This window comes from Eschrichtius robustus, chromosome 1, assembly GCF_028021215.1.
Source record: "Eschrichtius robustus isolate mEscRob2 chromosome 1, mEscRob2.pri, whole genome shotgun sequence".
Lineage (NCBI taxonomy): Eukaryota > Metazoa > Chordata > Mammalia > Artiodactyla > Eschrichtiidae > Eschrichtius > Eschrichtius robustus.
In genome coordinates, this window is record NC_090824.1 from 88,960,865 (window position 1) to 88,978,135 (window position 17,271).

A 17,271-nucleotide genomic window follows, 5' to 3' on the forward strand; every position below is an offset into this window, starting at 1 on the left:
AGATCAAACCTGTGTCCCCTGCATTGGTAGGCAGATTCTTAACCACTGCACCACCAGGGAAGTCCCTCTTCTGCCCATTTTTGATTGGGTTGTTTGGTTTTTTGATATTGAGTTGTACAAGCTGTTTATATATTTTGGATATTGCCACTTGTCGGTCATATCATTTGTAAATATTTTCTCTCATTCCATAGGTTGTCTTTTCATTTTGCTGATGGTATCCTTTGCTGTGCAAAAGCATTTAAGTTTAATTAGGTCCCATTTTTTTAAGATACAGAACATTGCCACCACCCCTGAAATCCCTCTTGTGCCCTTTGCAATTGGTCTCTCTTCCCCGAGGCAACTACTGATATGATTTTTATTACCACATGTTTTGGTTATTTCAATAAATAAACACGCCCAAACCTAGTGACTTAAAACAACAAAAATCATTTATTTGCTCATGATACTGCAACTGGTCAGGGTTTAGTGGAATCATTTTGTCTCTGTTCTCTGTGGCATCAGCCAGCTGAGACAGCTTGACTGCAACTGGAGAATCCACTTCCAAGATGACTCACTTGCATGGCTGGCAATTTGGGATTGGCTTTTGGCTGTGATCTCAGCTAGGACTGCCAGTTATGGATCTCGTTTTTCTTCCACATGGCTGTTTGGGCTTCCTCACAGCATGGCTTCCAAGAAGGAGGAAGTGTAAGCTGCCAGTCCTTTTAAAGACTAAACTCTAAACTGGCACAGCATCACTTCTGCTCTATTCTATATGTCAAAGCGATCACAAGGCCAGCCTAAATTCAAAGGAGAAATAAAGCCCACCACTCAGTGTGGGTAGAGACAAAGAATTTGGGCCATCTTTATTCTACCACGTTGTACATTAGTTTTGTTAGTTCTAGAATGTCATATAAATGGAATCATATAGTGTGTATAATTATATGTATGGCTTCTTTTGCACATGTGTTCTGAGATTCATCTATGTTTTTACATATATCAGTGGTTCATTCCTTTTTATTGTTGAGTAATAGTCCAATGATAATCAATTTTTTAATCCATTTATCTGTTGATGGACATTTGTGTTGTTTCCAGTTTTTGATGATTATGAATAAAGCTGTTATAAAAATTCTTATACAACACTTTTTTTGTAGCTATATGTTTGCATTTCTCTTGAGTAAATGCCTAGAAATTTGAATTTCTGGGTCATAGGATAGATATGTGTTACAATTTATAAGAAATTGTCAAACTACTTCCAAAGGATTGTACCATTTTTCACTTCCAGCAGAAATGTATGAGAGTTCTACTTGCCCCAAATCTAGCCAACATTTTTTATTGTCAGTGTTTTTAATTTTAGATATTCTGGAAGGCATGAAGTGTTACCTCATTGTGGTTTTAATTTGTATTTCCCTAATAATTAAGTATTGTGCATCTTTTCATATGCTTATTAGCCATTTGTAGCTGTTCTTTCTTAAGTGTCATTTCAAGTCTTTTGCCCATTTAAAAAATTTTGGGTTGCTGTCTCGTTATTATTGAATTATAGGAGTTCTTTATATATTCCAGATATTTGTCCTTTGTCAGATACACACATTATTACTACACATTAATAGATTGGAAGACAATATTATTAAGATATTAATTATTCACAAATTAATTTATAGAGTTAATGTAATTCTAATTAAAATACCAGCAGGTTTTTCATAGAAACTGACAAGCTGATTCTAAAATTTATATGAAAATACAAAGGGCTTAGAATAGTCAAAACAATTTTGAAAGAGATGTAGTTGAAGGACTTATACCACCTGACCTCAAGACTTGCTATAGAGCTACAGAAATCAAGGCAACATGGCATTAGTATATGGACAAATAAATAGGTCAGTTGAACAGAATAGAGCCTAGAAATAGACCCAAACATATACAGCAAATTGATTTTTGAAAAAGGATGTTGTAGCAGGCAGCCTCTAAGATGTCCCACAATGATTCCTCTCTCCTGGTATTCACACCCTTATGTATTCTCCTCCCCTCGAATGTGGACTGACAGAAATGATAGGATGTTACTTCTGGGGTGAGGCTTACAGAATACTATGGCTTACATCTTGGGGGCACTCTTTCTTGGATGGCTTGCTATTGGTAAAGAGCTAGTTGTCACGTTGTAAGGCAGCCCTGTGGAGAGGCCCATGTGTCAAGGGACCAAGGTCAGCCAAGAACCACATGAGCGAGCTTGGAAGCAGACTCCCCTCCCCTCAAATCAAGCCTTTGGATGAGACTGAAGCCCTGGCCAACAGCATGACTGCAAACTCGTGAGAAACCTTATTCCAGGGCATCCATATAAAATGTGCCCAGGTTCCTTAACCATAGAAACTATGAGGTAATAAATATTGCAGTTTAAAGCTGCAGCATGCTGGAGAAGGTGTGGAGAAAAGGGAACCCTCTTGCACTCTTGGTGGGAATGTAAATTGATACAGCCACTATGGAGAACAGTATGGAGGTTCCTTAAAAAACTAAAAATAGAACTACCATACGACCCAGCAATCCCACTACTGGGCATATACCCTAAGAAAACCATAATTCAAAAATAGTCATGTACCACAATGTTCATTGAAGCTCTATTTACAATAGCCAGGACATGGAAGCCACCTAAGTGTCCATCAACAGATGAATGGATAAAGAAGATGTGGTACATATATACAATGGAATATTATGCAGCCATAAAAAGAAATGAAATTGAGTTACTTGTAGTGAGGTGGATGGACCTAGAGACTGTCATACAGGGTGAAGTAAGTCAGAAAGAGAAAAACAAATACCATATGCTAACACATATATATGGAATCTAAAAAAAAAAAAAAAGTTTCTGAAGAACCTAGGGGCAGGACAGGAATAAAGATGCAGACGTAGAGAATGGACTTGAGGACATGCGGAAGGGGAAGGGTAAGCTGGGACGAAGTGAGAGAGTGGCATGGACATATATACACTACCAAATGTAAAATAGATAGCTAGTGGGAAGCAGCCACATAGCACAGGGAGATCAGCTTGGTGCTTTGTGACCTCCTAGAGGGGTGGGATAGGGAGGATGGGAGGGAGATGCAAGAGGGAGGAGATATGGGGATATATGTATATGTGTAGCTGATTCATTTTGTTATAAAGCAGAAACTAACACACCATTGTAAAGCAATTATACTCCAATAAAGATGTTAAAAAAAATAATAAAGCTGCATAGCCAAAAAAAAAAAAAAAAAGCAGCTAAGTTGCGAAGTTTGGGAGTAAAATGTTATACAGTGATAGATAACTAATGTAGGTGCCAAGGTAATTTGAAGGAGAAAAAACAGTCTTTAACAAATAGTGTTGGATAAATTTAATATCCTTATGGAAAAAAGTGAACCTCAACCCCTACCTCACACCATACGCTGTTTTGTTTTGTTTTTTTTTTAACTTTTATTTATTTATTTATTTGGCTGCACTGGGTCTTAGTTGCGGCATGCAGGATCTTTGTTGCTGCGTGCGGGATCTTTGTTGCCACATGCGGATTCTTTAGTTGTGGCATGCAAACTTTTAGTTGCAGCATGTGGCATCTAGTTCCCTGATAAGCATAAGTCCTTCAACTATATCTTTTTCAAAATTGTTTTGACTATTGTAAGTCCTTAGGACTATTCTAAGTCCTAAGCCTGGACTGAATCCCGGCCCCCTGCATTGGGAGCACAGTGTCTTAGCCACTGGACCACTAGGGAAGTCCCCATAAACTGGTATTAATTTGAGGTAGATATTAGACTAAAATGTAAAAGCTAAAACTGTAAAACTTCTTCCCAAAACACAGGACAATCTTAATAAATTGGGGTGGGCAAAGAGCATTTGGACAAGATACAATAGTGCTAACCATAAAAAAAAAGTTTGATAAGTTGGACTTTATCAATGTTTTTTAAGTGGAGGCATTGTATGATGATCTGTGCTTCAGAAAAGTAAGATAAATGAGAGAGTGGTGTGGAGAACTGTCTCTCTATCTGTTTTTCTCTCTCTCTCTCTCACAAAAATACTCAGAACTAGTAACCGTTAGAAGTAGCCAAGTCCAATAAAGTTGAAATGGTAAATAAATATCAGAAATGTTAGTCTTAACTTACATATTCATTCATTATTTCATTCAGTCAACAGATATCTGCTGTCTTTTAAAAAAAATTGTTGTAAAATATATATAACATAAAATTTACAATCTTAACCTTTTTTTAAAAAAATTTTTGGCTGCGTTGGGTCTTGGCTGCTGCGTGTGGGCTTTCTCTAGTTGCGGCGAGTGGGGGCTACTCTTTGTTGTGGTGCGTGGGCTTCTCATTGTGGTGGCTTCTCTTGTTGCGGAGCACGGGCTCTAGGTGCGAGGGCTTCACGCAGGCTCAGTAGTTGTGGCTTGTGGGCTCTAGAGCGCAGGCTCAGTAGTTGTGGCGCATGGACTTAGTTGCTCCGTGGCACATGGGATCTTCCCGGACCAGGGCTTGAACCCGTGTCCCCTGCATTGCCAGTTTGATTCTTAACCACTGCACCACCAGGGAAGTCCCAATCTTAAACATTTTTAAGTGTACAGTTCAGTAGTGTTAAGCACATTCATATTGTTGTGCAAGCTCCAGAGCTCTTTGTCTTGCAAAACTGTAACACTATACCCTTTAAACAATTTCCCATCTCCCCTTCCCTCCAACCCCTGGAAACCACCATTCTACTTTCTGTCTCTATGAATTTGACTACTCTAGATACCTCATATAAGTGGAAACATAAAGTATCTGTCTTCTTGTGACTGGCTTTTTTTCATGTAGCATAATATCCTCAACATTCATGCATGTTGTAGCATGTGTCAGATTTTCCATCATTTTTTAAGGCTGAATAATATTCCACTGTATGTATATATCACATTTTGCTTGTCCATTCATCTGTCCATGGGCACTTGGGTTGTTTCGACCTCTTGGCTATTCTAAATAGTGCTGCTATGAACATGGGTGTATAAATATCTCTTCAAGACCCTACTTTCAATTCTTTTGAATTGCTGGATTACATGGTAATATATTTTTAGTTTTTTTAGGAACTGCCATACTAATTTCTATAGTGGCTGCACCATTTAAAACCACCAACAACACACGAGTTCCAATTTTTCCACATCCTTGCCAACACTTGTTATTTTCTGTTTTGTTTTTGTTTTTTAAGTAGTAGCCATCGTAAGAGGTGTGAAGTGGTATCCCATTGTGGGTTTTATTTATTTATTTATTTAATTTATTTGGTTGCACTGGGTCTCAGTTGCAGCAGGCAGCTTCCTTCTAGTTACAGCTCGCAGGCTCCTTATTTGCGGCATGTATGTGGGATCTAGTTCCCCGGCCAGGGATTGAACCCAGGCCCCCTGCATTGGGAGCGCAGAGTCTCAACCACTGCGCCACCAGGGAACTCCCTCTCGTTGTGGTTTTAACTTGCAGTTCTCTAAAGATTAGTCATGGTGAGCATATTTTCATGTGCTAATTGGTCATCTGTACATCTTTGGAGAAATATCTATTCAAATCCTTTACCTATTTTTAAATTGAGGTTTTTTGGTTTTGTTTTGTTTTGTTGTTGTTGCGTTGTAGGAGTTCTTTATATATTCTGGATATTAAAAGATATACAGTTTGCAAATATTTTCTCCCTGTCTTTTATGTGCCAGATACTGTTCCAGACATTGAGAATAGAGAGGAGGGCTCTACTCTTATGAAGTTTACATTCTCTTGGGTAGAGGCAGGAGGGAAACAATAAATCAAATAAGTAAGGTAATGAGAAGCCCCATAAAGGAAATAAAACAGGGTGATAAAATACAGGTGACTGGTAGATGGAGGGAGTCTACTTTAGATAAGGTAGTCAGTTAAGACCTTTCTTTTAGAGAGTGACATTAGAGCTGATGAGAACCATTCAGAAGGCTCCATCCACATGGATTTCATCCCAGGCTGAAGGCACAATCATCTTGAAGGACATAAAGTGGGTGTGATAATAATGATCAAGAGTGCATAAACCACAAAATCATAAGTAGGCAAGGGCCAGATCCATTAGGGTTCATAGGCCAATGTAAAGAATGTGGATTTTACCTTAAGTGCATTATGAAACATTGGTCGGTTTCAAGCAGAGGATCATAATATCTCACTAATATTTTTAAAAGATCGCTTTGGCTGGTCTATGAAGAATGGATCATATAGTGAGGGGAGATGAAAAGCATGGTTCTAATGAATGTTCTTTCTTCAGGCTCTTCTTTTACATCACCCTCAGGCAGTTGTCCCCTCATGCTGCTAGAGTCTTCTACTCTGTTTCTAAATTCGTATCACATGGTGGACATTGGCAATTGAAGTCTTCCTTAACAAAATGGAATTTGGTCACCTGTAGTAATTTCCTCCATTTCTGTATAATTCAATGTGGCTATATTATGTGTGGTAACTGATCATCCCAAATCTCAGTGTCTGAAAACTACATAAGTTATTTTTTGCTCATGCTACATATTCACTGTTAGTTGGTTAGGGGTCTCTGCTCTTGTCATCCCTATTATGGGATCAAGGCTGACAGAGTGACCACCAGTTGGAACATTGCTAGTAGCTGTGGCAGAAGGAAAGAGAAAATGGCTGAATTGCATGCTGGCATTTAAAGCTTCTTCTGAGAAGTGATACATGTCACTTCCACTCACATTTCATTGCCAAAGCAAGTCATGTAGTCATTCCTAACTTTATAGGAGCAAGGAAGAGCAATTATATTGATATCATGTTCCTGGAAGTTGGGAGAACCAGAAATATTTGAGAATAGTGTAAGTGTGAACAACTACTTCCAAGATCACTACTAATACTTTTTGGCACTCAGTAAAATATCTCTTCAAAACTTCTAGTAAATAGATATATTAAAAAATTATTTCACTCATCCTTACTAAGAGCATTCACTGTGTAGGACATTATAGATTTATTTTATTATTTATTTATTTGGCTGCGTTGGGTCTTCATTGCTGTGCGCGGGCTTTCTCTAGTTGCGGTGAGCGGGGGCTACTCTTTGTTGTGGTGCGAGGGCTTCTCATTGCGGTGGCTTCTCTTGTTGTGGAGCACAGGCTCTAGGCGCGCAGGCTTCAGTGGTTGTGGCTGGCGGGCTCTAGAGTGCAGGCTTCAGTAGTTGTGGCTCGCGGGCTCTAGAGCGCAGGCTCAGTAGCTGTGGCGCACAGGCTTAGTTGCTCCGCGACATGTGGGATCTTCCCGGAACAGGGCTCGAAGCCTTGTCCCCTGCACTGGCAGGCAGATTCTTAACCACTGCGCCACCAGGGAAGCCCTGTGTAGGGCATTATAAACCTTTTACTAGTCTATTGTAAAACAATATAGATGACACGTTTTGTATTCTGAAATCAAATTTAACAGGCTATTATCATTATAATGAAATATTCATATGCTTGTATTTGTAGGGTCTCTTAGAGATAAGGGTCGAACTAATGCAGTGGTTGAAGAAATGGAAAGTAGGGGGTGACCTTAAAAAAATGTTAAGGTGTTTGAAGCAATATAACTTTATGACTAAAAAAGTGGAAAACAGATGAGAAGGACCAGGGAGGATAGGGAGGTTTCCTACACTGGGAGGCTTATTGGAATGGTGGTGTCATTGCCCATTTAAGGGAATGCAGTAGTAGCTGGTGTGTGGCCTGAAGGGACAATTAGTTTGACTTTTGAAATGCTGAATTTCAGATGTCTACGGGAAGCTCTGCTCTAGGTAAACTGCCCTTTGCTAGGAATGGATAAAGGCAGGAGAGGAGACTGGGAAGGGAGAGTCTAAAACATTGTGTTACGTAAGTGAAGGGAGAGTGAGTTTTTTTTTTTTTAAATCATTTTTTTCTTCTTTTTCAAATTTATTTATTTAATTTATTTATTTTTGGCTGCGTCGGGTCTTCGTTGCTGTGCATGGGCTTTCTCTAGTTGTGGCGAGCGGGGACTACTCTTCGTTGTGGTGCCGGCTTCTCATTGCGGTGGGTTCTCTTGCTACGGAGCAGAGGCTCTAGGTGTGCGGGCTTCAGTAGTTGCAGCGTGCGGGCTCAGTAGTTGTGGCTCGCGGGCTCTAGAGCACATGCTCAGTAGTTGTGGCGCACGGGCTTAGTTGCTCCGCGACATGTGGGATCTTCCCGGAACAGGGATCGAACCCATGTCCCCTGCATTGGCAGGCAGATTCTTAACCCCTGCACCACCAGGGAAGTCCAACTCTGAGGTATTTAAATGTAAACAATTTTTAACCTTCTTCAAGTGCAGGCACACGTGCCCCCTCCACCCTCTAAGCATCTCTGTATTATCATTATTTTACTTAAATAATGTCTACAGTTCAGCACATTAACATGATATGTTAAGATGAAAAAAAACCCTTGAAATGAAGGTGAGAGATAATGTAACAATATGTACCAAGAGATGGGCAACAGAAACGAAGGAATCTAAAAAAGATCTGCAGTGTAAGAATCTGTTAGTGTGCCTCTAGCACTGTCTAGGGGAGAAACAGACTAGTGGAGAAAAAAGGATTCAAGAATATGTTGTATTGGACAGAATACAGGATGCTGGTTAAAATACAACCTTTACCACTAACTAGTAGTCACATCTATATAGTGCCTCCTATTCACCAGGGACTGTGACAGGTGTTCTAAGTACTTTTATCTTGGAATCATTATGAAAATCCAAAAGCTAGGTTTGTTGGCCCCAAACTGAAGTTAAAGGAATTGAGGATTAAAATGTTAAAAAACCTGTTCAAGGTCAAAGTACAGAAAGTGGAGAATTGCAAGTTCACCCAGATGGGTCTTATTTCAAAGCCAAGGCTCTTTCCACTATAGCCAATAGACCCCAACCTAGTTGTGCATCACAATTGCCTGGAGAACATCAAAACACGTTTTCCAGTTTCTCACTAAAGATTGTCTCAGAAGATAGTAATATTAGTATAGTACTTTTCTCTCAGGGTTGTTGTTAGGATTAAATGCAATAAAGTATATTGGTCTGTTTGATAAACTTCAAGTTTAACATAGTCTTCTAATTTAATGATTTTATTATACGTGATTGTCTAGTTCCCTTTCTTTTGATTTTATGGTCAGAAAATAATTTTCTGATAAGTAATTAGGCTTAAAGTGCCTTGAAACCAGAAAAGGGTGCCCAGAACGATGTATTTGGGCTTGATAACCACATTATAAATTAACACATTTAATTTCTAGCTTATAAATAGCATTCGTGTGAGTCTGACCAGCGCTAGTCAAATTCCCCCAGTTTAATCATCCCTTTGTTAACAGAAAAAACAAAGTTTTGAAATCGGCAAAGCTGAGGAATGGAGTTAGAGCAGAACAGATAGTTTTAATTGGGAGTAGAATATCAGGTTTTTGTCCTGGAGGTCGGTTTTGTGACTACGTTACAAAATTAACTCATTCTAATGCAAGACCACCTTTTCTCAGCGTTAGTAGATGATGTTTTTCTTGGTTCCAACACATCATTGCTAGATTACGTTGAACCAGAAATGTAGTAGGGCTACAACTCCTGTCCCTTTAAAACGCCTCCTCCTCTTCTCACCTCCACTTTCCCCAACAATAGCAGTATGTTTATCAAGAAAGGTCCGGTCTTCTATCCCCAAACAAATTCTAAAGGATTATTTCTACTTGCGAGTAGGGTTTGTAGTAAGTTGTATTTAAATTAGCATTCTTTCCCCCACCACGAACTTCTGATAGTTTGCTTGTAGGCAAAGACCCTCCCTTTTTTTTTTTTTTTTTGCAATATTCAAAAAGGCACTCAGCAGGCGCTTACTAAATGCATGCTCTTTGAAGAAAAGTTAAGCGGTTTCCCTAAAACCACACAGATCAAAGGAGTGGGGGAAGGGGGACTCAAAGTGCCTGTTACACCCAGTCACACTCCCATAATTACCGGAACCGCCTCCATCCCAGCCGTAGGACAGGGCTTTCAAAGGGACAAGAAAGGAACACCAGGGAGGTGAGAGCCAGGAAATCGGGAGAGGTGCCTCTCCCGGCATGCTCTGCAACACACTGAGGGGCGCCAGACATATCCCGGCGTGCATCGGGGAGCGCCCAAGGGCGATGGTTCCCGGCTCCTAGAGGGGCACGCGAAGTTAAAGCGGTAGGTGTGAGCTTACTTAGTTTTGAGACCCCGCTTCCTCGTTTCCCCTGTAGGAACGTAAGCCCATAACGGCTGAAAAGGAGGTCCTCTAACTACCCTCCCTTTCCGCGTGCGAACGACTTTCGGCGCCGCTTCGAGCACGGTGCCAGGTGATTAGCGGTTAGGGGCGGGCCTGAGCCGATCACATGACCAAACCTGGCCGCCAATGACTAGCCCGGTGGTCCAGCAGCGCGAGGATTCCCGGACCCGTGAGCGGAGCGGCGCGTGGGCTCGCTCCGGTCGGCTCTGGCAGGTACGCGCAGGCGCCCTGGTTGCCACGCGCCCCGTCTGTCCCCACGCGCCCAGCGGCGCGTACTTGGCGCGAGGTGTTAAGAGTCTGTCTGGTTGTTTTTGTGGGTGGGGGGGGAAGGAGAGGGTGGGGGGGCGATGGCGTCACGTGGACGCCACAGCCAATCGCACTCCGAGGCGCACCCACAGCTTTCCCCGGCGCCCCGGGGTGCGACGTGTTCAGTGAGGTTCGGCTCTGCCTTGCAGGTCCCAGTACTCTTTCGAAGCGCGTGTGCGGCCTGTAAAGTCTGGCTGCGGGTTTTCGTGGCGTCCTGCTCCACTGTGAGCACGGACGACAAGTTCTCGGCAAAATGGCTGCTGGAAAGAGTCGCCTAGCTGGGGGAGCGCTGGGGCCGCGTGAAGGTCACATGACGAGGTTGGCAGCGCGTGCTGCTGGCGCGGGGAAGGGGGGAGGGGGGAAGGGGGAGGGTGGAGGGTGGGAGGGGAGAGGAGCGGCCAGTCATGTGCTCTCGGCTGCGCCGTTCCTCGGTTTTCCAGCGCCTTTGCTTTGGCCGGACTGGCTGCTTTTACTCCTCCCACCTCGAAGCGTGGCAATCGTCGGTGAGAAGCTGTGTGGTGTGGTGGAATGAGCAGGGTTCTGGGAATGAGGAGACCTCGGGTGTAGGCCTTTGGTTACGTATGCAATTAGCAAGTCATGTTGCCACTCTTGGCCTCTATTTTCTCGTATTTTAGCTCTATATAGGAGGTTTGTTTTTTTTTTTTTGAAGCCCTTAAAAGGTGTATGACCTGTACTTCATCCCAATGTCATGCTGATAGCAAAATAATTAAAAACAAACAGGTCATTAACAATCATTATGAGACAAGCCGGTCTCCCCACAGGAGAAAACCCACAACAATCCCCCTTCCTCCATCATTACAGGAAACTTGATGGAGGTAACTTGTTATAATGTTCTGGGCATGTCTGTCCATATTTAGCAGTAGGATTTATACTCTGTACCTGCCCATTATCTCATTTGAAAAGTATTCTATCTTTTAGACGTCTAGTCCCTATGTGTTTTCCTGGAAAGAAATCAAGAGATAAGTAGTATTGTCATAACTGTGGAGATGGGGAAATAAAAGGAGTTAGAGGGCACATGCTCATGTCCCATAATGCTAACTAGAAGTCGTCTTCTGAACATGGCGGGCCAATTTTTTGAGGCTTCCTGCTACCAGCCTTTGGTGTTTTTCATAGTTCTCAGCTTCCAGTTTCAGCTCTTTATTTTACCAAAGGTCAAGGCCTTAGTGAAATGAAGCAGGCATAAATTATGTATTTTTCATATCATTGCTTATGCTTTATAGTACCCTTTGATGTATCTTAAAGAGCCTTTGAATTTTGTGGGAGTACAATCTGGAAAACATTTATTGAGCAATCATGATAATAATAGTTATCACTTTTAAACAATTATAATAATAGTTAACATCTTTCTAGCATAGTACTTTATATGTCTTAATTCATTTAGTTCTTGTAACAAACCTGTGTTAAGTACTATTATCTCCATTTTACCAATGAAGGAAACAGCAATAGAGAGATTAAGTAACTTGCACAAGGTCATATGACTGATAATTTACATAATTCCAACCAGTATTCCTTTTGAAAACTTGACATAATGATTCTAAATTTCATTTGGAAGAATGAACTTATAAAGTACAAAAATTTTTGAAAGATGAAAGTTAAGGGGGGGGACTTGTACTAGTGAATATACAAATAAAGCTATGATAATACAATAAGTGGTAACTCTGGAATAGACACACCAGTGGGACAGAATAATAAATCTAGAAATATATAAGACTATTTAGTATTATACAGGTGGCATTTCATGTTGAGAAAGAATTTTGAAATTGTGTTGGAATAATTGGCTAATCATTTGAAAAAAATAAAATGGAATCCTACCTTAAAATGTAAATAAAATAAAATCTGGGTGAATTAAATATAAAATATGAAGTCAAAATTATGCTTCCAAAAAAAAAAATGGGTGAACAGTTTTCTAATCTTGGCATAGTATGAGCTGTTCTAAGCATGATTGCAAAGGCAGATTGATAGAATTATTACATAAAACAACCCCTAGTTGGCAACAACACCATCAAGTTAAAAGACAAATTTACTCATTTTGTATTCACTTCACATATTTATTGAGTGTGTACGATGTGACATGCAGTTTTTCAGGTGTAGGGGGTCCAATGATAAGTAAAGCCAGGCAAAATGTGGGAAAAAAAATTTGCACCATGCGTTGGACCCAGAAGGTTAATGACGTTAGTATCTAGTAGATCGTCAAAAGACCTGAATAGGTAGATCACACGCATAGAGAAATAAAAATAACTAATAAAGATAAAAATACATTATTTTCCACTTATAAGCAAATACCACAAAACAACCCCCCCCAGCAGATGAGCATACATGTGTTAAAATATTAATATCTAGTATTGGCATAGGAGTGGGGAAATTGGCACATTAATACACTGCTGTTGGTGGATATTTACATTTGAACATCCTTTCTGGAGAACATTTTGACTATACTTATTGAAAGCATTAATGACCTGTATGTCCTTTCACTCAGCTGCTCCTCTTTTTTAAAATTTTATTTATTATTTATTTTTGGCTGTGTTGGGTCTTTGTTTCTGTGTGAGGGCTTTTTCTAGTTGCGGCAAGCGGGGGCCACTCTTCATCGCGATGCGCGGGCCCCTCACTATCGCGGCCTCTCTTGTTGCGGAGCACAGGCTCCAGACGCGCAGGCTCAGTAGTTGTGCCTCACGGGCCTAGTTGCTCCGTGGCATGTGGGATCTTCCCAGACCAGGGCTCGAACCCGTGTTCCCTGCATTGGCAGGCAGACTCTCAACCACTGCGCCACCAGGGGAGCCCTCCTCTTCTTTATTAAGGCACTAATTGGTAAGTTTGCAAAAATGTTCATTAAGAGTTGTCTTAATTCTTTTTTTTTGGCTGCGCCGTGTGGCATACGGGATCTTAGTTCCCTGACCAGGGATGGATCAATGCCCTCTGCATTGGGAGCATGGAGTCTTAACCACTAGGTCACCAGGGAAGTCCCTGTAGTATTTTTTTATAGTAGCAAAAAACTGGAAAAACTTAAATGTTAAATAATGGTGGATTGGTTAAATAAATAGGATTCCTTCATAGAGGGTAATACCTTGTAGCTAGTAGACAATGATAGAGATTTCTAGTAATGACTTGGAAAGCACATTATATATATTGTTAAGTGTAAAAAGCAGGTTATAAAATGATGTGCAGTGTGATCACATTTTTGTAGCAATATACCTCTACGTGTCCGTTTACATAGAAATCTAAAATGGTATATATCAAACATAAACTAACGGTGATTTTACTTGAATGGTAGGATTTTTGGATGAATTTAATAAAAAAAAACTTGTTATTTTTTGGAACAGTTTTAGATTTATAGAAAAATTGCAAAGACAGTATAGAGAGTTTCCAAATACTCAGCACCTAGTTTTCCCTATTATTAACGTGTTATGTTAGTACGGTATATGTGTTGTAATTAATGAAGCAAGATACATGATTATGAACTAAAGCACATAATTTAATCAGATTTCTTTAGTTTTTATCTAATACCCTTCTTCTATTCCAGAATACCATCTAGGATACCACAATACTTTTTAAAAAATGTACTAGTGCTTTGTTGGTGGGTGATATTACAAGGAAGAAGGTGTCAGGGGAAAAAGGAGGTGAGGTAGGGAAAGAGTGAAAACAAACATAATGCATGTGTGACCCAGATGGCCATAGCTTCGTGAACAAAGCTGGCTGCCTGATCTTCCAAGGCATCTCCAGAGAGTTCATATGAAGCTCTTGCCTCTCAGAACCTTCCGTTACACAACCACAATACTTTTAGTAATCATGCCCTCTTAGGATCCTCTTGGCTATGATAGTTTCTTAGACTTTTGTTTTTGATGACCTTGATAATTTTGAGGAGTACTGGTCAGATGTCCCTGAGTTGGGATTTGATGTTTTTTTCATTATTAGACTGGAGTTAGAGTACATACTATCAACATGACTTGTCACTCTTGATGTTTACCTTGATCACCTGCCTGTGAATTTGGTTTTTAAATGTTTGCTTTTCTGTAATTTCTGTTTTTTAAAATAATCTGTTACTTGTTTTTGGTATAACAAAAAGTATTTGTTATAATATTCTGGGCATGTCTGTCCATCTTTATCAATAGCATTTATAGTAAACAGTACATTGATAAGCTAATAATATAGAAAGACGATAGTAGAAGTTACAGTCAAAGAAAAAATAACTGGCCAAATTGCTGGAAGGGCTAATTATAAAAAGGAATTAAAGGCATTAGTACACTATAGCTTGTTTTAACAGTCTTTAAACTGTTTTAGGAAGAACAGCCTGGTAACCATGAATTATGCATAACAGGATGAAAATATAAATAAGATAGATTAGGCCTATTAGGTAAATTCATTCATTCAACAACAAATAATTAATGAGCCCTACTGTATATTATACCAGGTGTAGGGATTGAGCAGTGAATAAGACAATGTCTTATTTATAATGGGAATTTATAGTCTAGTAGATAGACAATAAGGTAATAAATAATATGATTTCAGATATTATCAAAGTGCTGTGAATAAAATAGTACTACTGGATAGAGAGTGGTGGTGGTAGGCTTGGTAGTTCTTTTACATAGGTCACGAGATAAGGATTTTCTGAGGTAACATTTGAGGATAAAGAGACCTGAATGATAAGGAGCAAGCCATGCTAACATGTGGAACATTTCAAGCAGCGGGAATACTAATGCAAAGATTCTGGGGCAAGAATCAGTTCGGGATTTTTCAAGGAAGTGCAGGAAGGCTAGTGTGCTAGAGTTTGGAGACTGCTGCAGTGTTAATTGGTGGTGGTGGCTGTGGTAGGGTAGGGTAGCAGGAAATGACACTGGGAAGCTGGTGGGTCTCAGATGGTATAGAGCCTTGTAGATCAGAAGGGCTTTGAATTTTATTCTAAGTGTGGTGGGATCCATTGGACAGTTTTATGAAGAAAAATTATACAATCTAATTTATGTTTTAAAAAGATTACTTTGACTACTGTAGAGGAAAGAGGGGCAGCAGGAGACCATTCAGGAAGTCATTGGAATGGTATGGTGAAGTATGGTGGCTTTGGGTCAGGGAGGCAGTGATGGAGACAGTGAGAAGGGGTTGGATTCAGGGTATATGTGGAAGGTAGAACCAATAGAATTTGCTGATAGATTAGTTGTGAGAGGTGAAAGAAAGAGAGGGATCAAAGATTATTGCAAGGTTTTTAGCTAGAGCAACTAGTGCCAGGTAGAGAGATGGAAAACCGGAAGGAGCTAGTTTGGGGTTTAAAATGAACAGTTTAGTTGGATACGTTGAATTTGAGATGCTCACTGGTTATCCAGGAATAGATAGTTGATTGTTCAGTCTGGAGCCCGGAGTCAAAGTCATGGCTGTGAATATACATTTGGGATGTCATCAATACATAGATGGTGTTTAAAAACCTGGGTCTGGTGAGAAGAGGGCCGGTGACTGAGCCCTGAGACTAAGCTGAAAGCATGGACAGAGGAATAAGTCACACTTAGATTTCTTTTGTATCTGCATCAGCACAGTATTTACTGTGTCTATATGGTGTTATATTAAATAAAGCCTTTGAGATGGTTGTAATGTACCTTAGGCTCTTCCTGCTACATAAACTGATTCTTCAGGTTTTTGTGTCTGTCCTATTTGAAGATTTCTACTTTCTCTACATTACCTGGGGGCATAAACTCCAAATTTCATAGTTTAGCATACCAGACCTATCATTGTTGAACTCTACCCTACCTTTCTCTCTTTATCCTCTTTCCTCTTTATCATTCCTGTCATGCCCAACATGTTCTGCATGTGTATAGCCCTCTATTTGCCTAGAATTCTCTTTTCTACCCCTCTTCCTGCTTGTTGCCTCAAACTCCCTCAGTCTTCAATGTCTAGCTTAAATTTGCTATATAATTTCCCAAGATTTCCACAGATAGAAGTTGGCTCTTCAGTGCACAGTACTTCCTCAGCTTTGTTGTTGGTACTTTAATTTATAGCAGAATATAAAGTTGGTTGATTTTTTTTTTTTAAACTTTGAAAGACATTTATTTATTTTTTAAATTTATTTATTTTTGGCTGCGTCGGGTCTTCATTGCTGTGCGTGGGCTTTCTTTAGTTGCGGTGAGCGGGGGTTATTCTTCGTTGCGGTGCGCGGGCTTCTCATTGCGGTGGCTTCTTTTGTTGTGGAGCACGGGTTCTAGGTGCGTGGGCTTCAGTAGTTGTGGCTCGTGGGCTCAGTAGTTGTGGCTCGTGGGCTTTAGAGCTCAGTCTCAGTAGTTGTGGCGCACGGGCTTAGTCGCTCCACGACATGTGGGATCTTCCCAGACCAGGGCTCGAACCCATGTCCCCTGCATTGGCAGGCGGATTCTTAACCACTGCGCCACCAGGGAAGCCCCAAGTCGGTTGATTTTGATTCATTTGTTTCCCCAGTGCTTGGCATGCCCAATCTAATGCTTTGAAAAAGTTTAGAAGTTTTGTTTTGGCAAAAGAGAGTAAATAACTAAAACTAGACCTTATAATACTAGATGTTATAATACACAATCATATGGATCATTAGCTGAGATATTTAGATTTTTTATTTATGGTTTTATGAGTTGTTGGTTTTTTTTTTTTTTAATGAATTTATTTATTTATTTATTTATTTATGGCTGTGTTGGGTCTTCGTTTCTGTGCGAGGGCTTTCTCCAGTTGCGGCGAGTGGGGGCCATTCCTCATCGCGGTGCGCGGGCCTCTCACTGTCGCGGCCTCTCCCGTTGCGGAGCACAGGCTCCAGACGCGCAGGCTCAGCAGTTGTGGCTCACGGGCTCAGTTGCTCCGCGGCAT

The 17,271-nt window shown here is 40.5% G+C and overlaps 1 protein-coding gene across 2 annotated transcripts in view; it reads left to right on the forward strand.

Moving 5' to 3' along the window:
- Positions 1 to 9,982: 9,982 nt before the first annotated feature.
- The window catches only part of MGA (MAX dimerization protein MGA), a 159,838-nt gene continuing 152,549 nt past the window's right edge, over positions 9,983 to 17,271 (forward strand). The window contains exon 1 of one of the 2 annotated variants that reach the window (XM_068549737.1): positions 9,983 to 10,064. The gene's annotated coding sequence lies outside the window, so the exon portion shown is untranslated. Of the gene's footprint in view, positions 10,065 to 10,288; positions 10,357 to 17,271 lie in introns of those variants that run through there. The other variant, XM_068549726.1, reaches the window with a different exon arrangement.